The sequence below is a fragment of the Meriones unguiculatus genome, chromosome 2 (assembly GCF_030254825.1).
Source record: "Meriones unguiculatus strain TT.TT164.6M chromosome 2, Bangor_MerUng_6.1, whole genome shotgun sequence".
Taxonomy (NCBI): domain Eukaryota; kingdom Metazoa; phylum Chordata; class Mammalia; order Rodentia; family Muridae; genus Meriones; species Meriones unguiculatus.
Window position 1 is genome coordinate 163,825,180 of NC_083350.1, and position 9,842 is coordinate 163,835,021.

The window sequence follows — 9,842 nt, forward strand, 5'->3', positions numbered from 1 at the left end:
GCTTACATTTCCTCCATCTGCTTACAAGGCATAATAACATTAGACAGTGTAGGGTTGTTATGGGAACTAGGTGATATGACTCACTTGAAGCATGAGGAATAATAACTGAGCCGTTTATGTATTTATTTTGGTTTTTCAAGATAGGATTTCTCTGTGTAGCCTTGGCTGTCTTGGACTCTCTTTGTAGACAAAACTGGCCTCAAACTCACAGAGTTCTGCCTGCCTCTGCCTCCCTGAGTACTGGGATTACAGGTATACACCAATATACCCGACTAACTGAGTCTTAACTAAAATTCAAATCAAGTTACCATTATGTGGAAAGACAAAGCTTGTTGTGACCATGTCTACACAAATACCTGTTTGAAGTACACAGATAACTCCATGGCATGCAGGAGGCTAGCAAGTGCCACAAAATAGGTATTAACTAATCTGTCTAGAAAACAGGAGCCAGGAAGAGCCTTTTAGAGAATGTCTATGAGCATCCATGGACTGTAGAGATTAGAACAGGCAGAGACCGTGGAAGTTCCAGAAATAACAGTGGGTAAAAATAACATTTTTCATTCAATGATTCTTCAAAGCAATACAGGGTTTTATGCCATGTTTCAGAAGTGGAACCTGGAAAAAGGAGAATTTCCCATTTTTTCATCCCAACCAAGAACTGACTTGAAGAGCAGGACTTTCTTACCCATGCTTGTATGGTGATATCAGCAAACTTCAAGAAGAAAAATACAGCATTCCTGCAGAGGACACCACAGTGCCTGGGTATACTGTGGCCTCCCATTCAGTTCTGACTTACCTAAGTCGAATAGTTCCCTGGAGCCCCTCTCTGCCTCTTGTCTACCTCTGCCATCTCATCCCTTCTCTACCATAATCTTCTTCCTAATGATATTTTCTAAAAGATGACTAAGACATGTACACTCATTTTGAAAAACTACAAAATGGCCTGTAGTTAATGATATCTGACAACAAATAAAAATCAGACTAGAAAAAAAAAATCAGACTAGAATAAGCATAACTATTTTAATGTCTTTGTGAACTAGCTTTCATGAAAATTTCAGACATATTAATCATTCTTTAGACCTTCAGGTTTGATACTGCTGCTTTATGAAGGAGTATGCTGAGACATAGACAATTTTTCTGATTAGACTCCAGGAGAAAGCAATTGAGTCAGTGAAAGGGCTGTAAAGTTGGCCTTTGGCTGAGTTAGCAGCACAAAGTTGCCTTCTACTTATATTAGACTGATGGTTGAGTGGTTTCCCCTTGGGGCTTACAGATAAGCTATAGAAAGCTCAGGAAACACATAGCAGTAGCCTGAGTAGTAACTCTATCAGACTATCCAAAAGTGTGTTATGTGTGTGTGTGCGTACATATGTGTACACACACACACACACACATATATATGCATTTAATGTGTATACCTTGAATATATAATGTCCTTGCAGTTAAGTGATAAGAAGATGATTTGGCAGAAAATGGGGCAGGCCCAGGGAGCAGGCATGAACTGACCCATGCAGCATAGGGAGCTCCGCAACTTGATGTAGCAGACACTTTACTGAGAAAGGCCAGAATTGACACAGAACAGAAAAAGATCCTCAGAGGGAGACCAAAAATAGAGTCTTCTGCACTGAAACAAAACTTATGACCAAAGAGTGACACGACTTTGGGATGAAAGGACCAAAAAGGGCACTTCAATCAAGTGGGACTAGTAAGCAGGGATAGCTATGCTAATTGAAAAATTAGACTTCAAACTAAAAATAAAAGAGATAAAAAGATTGGTTCATATTCATCAAGAAAACATCCCCACACATTCCTAAAATTAGATCCACTTAACTTCATAAAGCAAATGCCAACAGATGTAAAGCCACAGGCTAATCCCTCACAATGACAGTGAATGACTTCAATACTCCACTCTCACTGATACGTCATCTGGATAAAAATAAACTGAAAAACACTGGAGTAAAATGACACTATAAACCAAGTGGACCCAACATACATTTATAAAATGTTCCACCCAAACACTAAAGAATAAACATGCTTCTCAGTAGGTCATGGAACTATCCCCCAAATTGATCACATATTAGGATATGCAGCAAGCCTCAACAAACAGGGAAATCAAAATAACGCCCTGTATTTTATGTGACCACAATAAAATAAATCTAGATATCAACAGTACCAGAAACTACAGAAAGCACACAAACTCATGGAAATTAAACAGCATGCTACTGTCAGATATGGTGGTGATATACCTTGATTCCCAACACTGGGGATGAAAGCTAGGTGGATCTGTGAGGCCAGTCTTGTCTAGATAGTGAATTCCAGACCAGCCAGGACTATATAGTGAGACTAGACTGCCTCTCTCTGTCTGTCTGTCTGTCTCTCTCTCTCTCTCTCACATATGTGTGTGTGTGTGTATGTGTGTGTACTATTAAATAAGCAGCAAGTCACTAAAGAAATCAAAAGGAGAAAATTTTAACTACTAAAATTGAGTTAAATAGAAAACACAACATATCTAAATTCATGGGATTCAATTTTTAAATACTCATTTTATGTATATACGTGTTTTGCCCACATGTATTATGTGTGTGAACTGCATGCATTCCTAGACTCTGAAGAGGTCAAAACAGTAATAGATATCCTGAAACTGAGTTACTGATGGTTGTCAACTACCAAGTGAGTGCTGGGAACTGAACCCTGGCCCTCTGCAAGGAGAGAATAAAGTCTCTAGCACCAAAGACAATAGTTCCAAGAGGAAAGGCACTTACACAACTAAATACCTACCTCAAAAAAAAAAAAAAAAAAAGAGTGAGAGATCTCAAGTAAATAACTTAGTGAAATACCTTAAAGCCTTAGAAAAATAAAAACAAACCAAACATACAAAAAAAAAACAATAGACATGATGAAATAATCAAATATTAGGGCAGGAATTAATGAAACCAAAAAAAAAAAAATACAAAGATTGATGAAAAGGAAAGTTGGTTCTTTGAAAAGATAAACAAGATTGACAATCCTTAGCCAAATTAATCAAAAGAAGAAAGGAACAACCCAAAATTAATAAAGGAAATAGAAGAACTTCTAGATATGTAGATTATTCCAAAATTTAGCCAAGATGAAATACATATTTAAACAGCTCTAATAATAAGCAGTGAGATCAAAGCAGTAATAAAATGTCTCCTAAATGAACAAGCCCAAGGGTAGATGGATGGATTCACTGAAGAATTCTACTACAACTTGAGAAAAGAAGTAACATCAATATTATGCAAATTAGTCCATAAAAAAATCTAAACTATTTTTTAATCAAGCCAGTATTATTCTGTTATTACGCCAGATAAAGGCAAACCTAAATAAATAAATACATAGATAGGTAGGTAATCAAATAAATAAATGAAAATTATAGACTTTTCTCCCTGATTAATATAGATACAAAAATTATCAATGAACTTATGGCTAACAAATTCAAGATCACATAGAAAATATCATTCAGCATCAAAAGTTTGTTGTTTTTATTCTGGATATATAGGGATGATTCAACATGCATAAATCAATAAATGTAGTTAATCACAGAAACTGCTTCAATAAGCATAGAAAAATCCTTTGGCAAAGATCAAAATCTTTGATGCACTTTATGGAGAAACTAGGGATGGAGTAAGCTTACCAAGACACAATGAATATTTTATTTTGAGAATTTGAGTGGCCACCCTTGTACCTGACCTAGCATGGTGTTGTCTATAGACTTGCTATAGATAATGCTAAATGTATATGGTACCATGCTAAATGGAGAAAAACTCAAAGCATTTTCACTTAGATCAGGTACAAGAGGGGCCACTCTGTCCACTTCTATTCAATGTAGTGCTTGAAATGTTAGTTAAAGGAATGAGACAAGAGAAGAAAATAAAAGGGATACAAACAGGAAAAGAAATCATATTTACAGATGATATGATCCTATACATAGGAGACCCTAAAGGCCACTTGAAAGAAAAAAACACTTTGAGAAAAGTGGCAGGACACAAAAGCAACTTACAAAAATCAGCACTCTTCTTAAATACCAATGACAAACATTCTGAAACATCAAAGAAACAACCCATTCACAGATATCTTCATAATACATACATATACATACATACATACATACATACATACATACATACATAAAATTAAATATCTGTGACTAAGCCTAACCAATGCAGTTTCAATCAAAATATCAGTAACATACTTTACAGAAATAGGGGGAAAAAGCAAAAAATGTATAGAAGAAAGAAAGGATCAAGGACAGCCAAAGCAATCCCAAGCAAAAAGAAAAGTGTGAATGGAGGAATCACCATACCTGATTTCAAATTATATTACAGAGCTACAAAAATAAAAATAGCATGTATTGGAACAAACGTAGACACATACATAAGTGGAACAAAATAGAAAACCCAGACATAAGTCAACACAGTTACAACCACCAGAGTTTTTACAAAGATGCCAAAAATACATATTGGAGGAAGGTAGCATCTTCAACAAATGATGCTGGAAAAACTAGATTTCAACATGCAGAGAAATGAAACTGTATTCCTATCTCTCACCCTGCACAATACTCAGTTCTGGATGGATCAAGAACCTCAACAGAAGACCTCACACCTTGAGTCTTACATAGAAAACAGTTGGAAGTCTGCTTCAACATGTGCATAGGTAAAGAGTCATTGAGGGTTGGTCTGCTGCTGCTGTGTATTCAAATGCTAAATACTGGCCCCCAAGATCTGGCTGCTGTCCATTCTCACATACACCAAGCGATGTTGTGTAAACTTTGTTCCCCAATATTGTCTGATTGGTTAAATAAAGTAGCTGACAGCCAGTTACTGGGCAGAATAGAGGTAGGTGGACGTTCCATTCCCAGGCTTAAAGTTTCAGGTAGGGACTGCAAGAGGAGAGACATAGAAGGAGAGGAAGAAGAAGAAAGTCATCTTGGATCAGTATGGACCATGAGCAGTTGGCCATGAGGGCTGGCCTGATGGAGCAGAAGCAACCCAAACAGAACATATGGGTATATGGCTGGGAAACAGCAAAATACCTTTGAGGGTTGATATCTGCCTGGCTCTAGTGCTTTAACGCTTATTATAAATTTTTAAAAAAACTTTGTGTCTTTTATTTGGGAATTAACAAGTCTGAAGTAGGATAGAAACCCTTAACAAATATTTAGAAACAAAAGAGAGCATAGCACTGCCCTTCCCCCAAAAAATTATTTCTACAGCAAGGGATCTTCGCACAGAACTCTGGTAGCTCAGGAACAGGAAATAGGAAATCATGAAGCTATAATTTAGATGTCTGTCAATAGAATCTGTCACTCAAGTGAAAAGGCCTACAAACTAGTAGAAACTCTTTGCCAGCTATCTATCTGACAGAAGATTAGCATCTAGGATGTACAAAAAACTAAAAACACAACCCTAAACATTATGACAATAAACAACCCAACTTAAAAACAGGCTGTGGAACTGGACAGAAAATTCTCAAAATAAGATATACAGATAGCTAGAAAGCACTTTGAATAATGCTCAGTCAACACCCTTTGCCAACAGAAAAATGCAAGTTAGAACCACTTTAAGAATACATCTCAGGCTGGAGAGATGGCTCAGTGGTTAAGAGCACTGTCTGCTCTTCCAAAGAACCCAAGCACCCACATGGCAGCTCACAACTGTCTGTAGCTCCAATTCCACCCTCACACCAATGCACATAAAATTAAATAAATTATTAAAAAAATAATAATACATCTCACCCCAGTAAGTGTGGTCATCATTTGGAGTACAAATGACAACAAATGCTGGCATGGGTGTAGCAAAAGAGAACTCTTACCCACTTTTGGTGGGAGTGTAAGCTAGAGTAACTGCTGTAGAAATCATTCTGTACAGTTACCAAATAACTAACACTAGAACAGGGTAAATGAGTATCGAGCATGTATGTATAAGGAGGGCTTTCAGGACAGCACTAAATAAATTACACGAGACACTGAGTACTTTATTATGAAGTAACTTTGTATTAGGTGTTTTTCCCCATCCATGGACTAAAATGAATGTTCTAGATTAAGCTATGATGTCTTGGTGTGCTAATTTCATGTTTTACTACACACACAGCTTTTAACTTACAATGAGTTTATCAAGACACAATCCCATCTCAAGTCAAGGAGCCTCTGATCAAATGGAACTTTTACACATTCCTACTGGAAGTGCAATATGGTGGAAATGTGGGAGAAAACAATTTGACAACGTGTTATAAAATAGCCTGTGAAGGGCTTAGGGTGCGCTTCAGCAGAAGAGTACCTGTCTAGCAGAAGCAAGGCTCCAAGTGTGATCCTCGGCATTAAAAAAGAGTAGTGAGAGAAAAATGAAAATAAAGTTTAGCCTCATTGTTTCATTCCTAGAATGACCTGAGAGAAACGATCATATTTTAATTGTCAACTTTCTGCCAGTAAAACAAAACACCTAAGACAATTAACTATTGCAGAGAAAGATGGGATTTTCAGCAGGGTGTTTCAGCGGTGGGAGTTGGATATAGAGCCTCACAAATGCTAGCCCAGTGTTTTGCTACTGTGTTGTAGCCCCAGATCAAGAGAGTTTATTTTGGCTCACATTTCCAGGCCACTGGCAACAGGGCATATTTCTTGAACCTCTGGAAAGAGTTGTACATATGGCAGAAATACCTACCTCATGGCGCAGGAAGCCAGGAAGAGAAAAAAAACCCATAGTCTCCTTTGAACGAATGTTCTCAATGCTGTAAGAAGAAAACCTTCATCTCCTGAAAGTTCTACCATCTTTCAGTGCCATGGTCTTGGGCACCAAGCCTTCAACATAGGGATCTGGGCACAGTTTTCCAAACTATAGCACTTAAGATTGCTAGCAGTCCTGCTCTGCACCCAGAGAGATCTTACCAATCCCCACTGCCCTGGGTTCATGCATTCATACAATCCCTTTCTCTGAGTATGGCTTACCTCTAACGCAAGAATGGTAGATTATGACTTCTGAGACTAACTTTCAAAAAGACTGTGATTTTTCATACTGTTGGATTTCTCTAACATTTTCTTGTTTTTCTCTTTCTATAGAGAGGCCATAAGCCAAGAAACTGAGTGATACTTTTGATCAATATCCAAGAAGGGAACCATAGCCTTGTTCCAAAAGATCACAGTTGATTCCTGCCAGTGCAGACAAGCACGGGAATGTGCACTTCGCACCATAGTTTCAACTTTGTGGGAAACTGGGAGGCAAAAAAAAAAAAAAACCGTTGTAAGCTGTAGCCAAGTTCCTGACTCTCAGAAAGTGTGAGATAATAAATGTTGTTTAATATCCCTAGGTTCTGTGGTAATTTGTTATGCATCAACAAATAACTAATACATATTCATAACTGTAAAACAATAAAAATGAGAGAATGCTAAACTTGGTGTTATTATGTCCACAATAAGAATCTTCCATAGCATCATGAGAACTTAAAAAGCTACTAAAAGTAGCTTTCTAGGAGACTTTCTTCCAGACAAGGCTGCATATTCTTGGCATTGAAATCAAGCATTCTACAGACAGGCTCTATTCTTCAGTGAATTCATAACCTTGATTTTCTTGCCTCTAAATTGGGGATGTTATTTTTCTGTATGATTGGGGAATGAAACAAAATGGTACATATACAGTTGCATAGACTGTCCTTTGCTCACAGTGAAAACTTAATAAACACCAGTCTTCCTTTGCCCGGTATCATTACACACACATCTAACTTCACAGCAAACTTTGAAGAGATCTGGTGTGTTCTAGAGGTCAGCCTAGCTCCAGTGTAACTTAACAAGAATTTTTTTTGGAGGGGAAACAAATATCATACCTGATAGGACGTGGAGTTCTATTACTTAAATCACTCCCACAAAACAGTGCCTTAGCACAATAGTTTGTGATTGACTCTCATAGTTCTGTGGCTTCACTGGGGCTGGTGGAATGATTCTCATGAAAGACAACCAGATGGCAGCTGAAGCGCCTGAAGACCTACCTATAGCATCTTCACTCACATTTCCAGAGCCTCAGGCCCTATCTCCTGATATGCCAGTTCTCTTCAAGAAAGCAGTCTAGATTTCTACCTTTCTTTCCAAGGGTACCTCTTTTTTTCTGGCCACCAGAAATTCTCCTTGAAGGGCAAATATCTCTATCAAATTTAAATGTCTTCCTTTTGGCCAAGGCAGTTTTGTCCCTTGGGACATGACCTACAGAGTTCATCCTCCATGACGGCAATTTGCTGTTCCAATTTGCCTTGGACTAAACAGATTTCTGCCTGCTCTCTTTCTCTTTTGATGCTTTCTTTCCTTTGGTTCCAGTAATAGTGGCTTTGAATGAGTGCCACTTGCTCAGACAATTCTTCCAACTATAATAACTCTCATGTTTTAATAGGCTCTTGTACTCTCTTAAAGCACACCTCAGTTTGTGCTTTGACATTTATGAGATTATATTGATTTCTAGTTTGTTGGGCAAACTTTAAAACTATACATAGTTAGGAACCATTTATCTTCAGCATGTGCATTACCTCAAACATACTGTATGTGCTGTAAAATATTCCGTGAAAGGATGGATGGTTCCTTCTCACCAGAACAATTTAATGCTGAGAATTTTATTTTCACAAGCAATTGTTTAATTTTCAAGGATCAGACCTTAGAAATCTTAATGCTCAAATTAAGAAAAGAAAATTGTTTGACTCTGTGCTCAGACAGTACAAAGTGATTCTCCTTAAATATGTGTTCCATGGCAACAGACATGACCTCAGCCATGCCAGGCTCCACTGAAGGAATACTTCCAGGTTTCAACTCCCACACATCATTCCAGGACACCTGAATCTCAAATTCCTTTACAGCTGACTAATAGCTGGTTCAGATGGGTATTTCAGGTGCAGTATCCACTTGGCTAAAAATCTCCCTAAATTGTCTTCACCCCAGCTGTAATAGCTTCCAAAAATCTGTTCAGCCTTACCTTCACACCCATACTCTGAAATCTTCCCTAAATTCCACACTGTGGAATCTTGTAAATTTTAGCACTCTGTTTCTCATATTTAGATAAAGCTTGATTTAGTTTCAATGTTTCCCCGAACTGGAAACACAAATGAGCATTTGATTTCTGAGAATCTTCCTTTTTAAAGACTTGATTTTATTTATTTATTTATTTATTTATTTGGTTTTGGTTTTGGTTTTGGTTTTGGTTTTTCAAGTCAGGTTTTCTCTGTTGTAGCCCTGGCTGTCCCGGAACTTGCTCTGCAGACCAGGCTGGCCTTGCCTTCATAGAGATCTACCTGCTTCTGCCTCCCTAGTGCTGGGATTAAAGATGTATGCCACTAGTGCCCAGATTCCAACTTATTTGGACTTTTTATTATTTCCAATTATGTGTAGGTGTGTGTCTGCATATTGGTATGTGTACCTGAGTGTGGTGCCTGTAGAGGCCAGAGGCGTCAGATCTCCTAGAGTTACAGATCGTTGTGAGCCAGCTGATATGGCTTCTAGGAACAGAACTTAGGTCCCTAGAAGACCAGAAAATTATGTTAACTTCTGAACCATTTCTGCAGCTCCTCCAAGAATCTTTTCACTAACCTTTTTCTTTATGGGAAAACTGTCAAGTAAGAAAAAAAAATATTATCCTATAGTTATTCTTCTCTACTCCTGGCATCTGATGCACACACCCATTAAGTAAACACACACATTCACTTGTTTGAGATTTATACATGTTTCTTATGACAGCTCTTATTATCCAGTGGAAAATGTGGCACCAAGAGACTGCTGGCTTGCTATTACTGATGTTTATCAAACAAAGCTTGTGACCAGTGTTTGCTAATTTATGGGTACTTCCCCTTTACCCTTT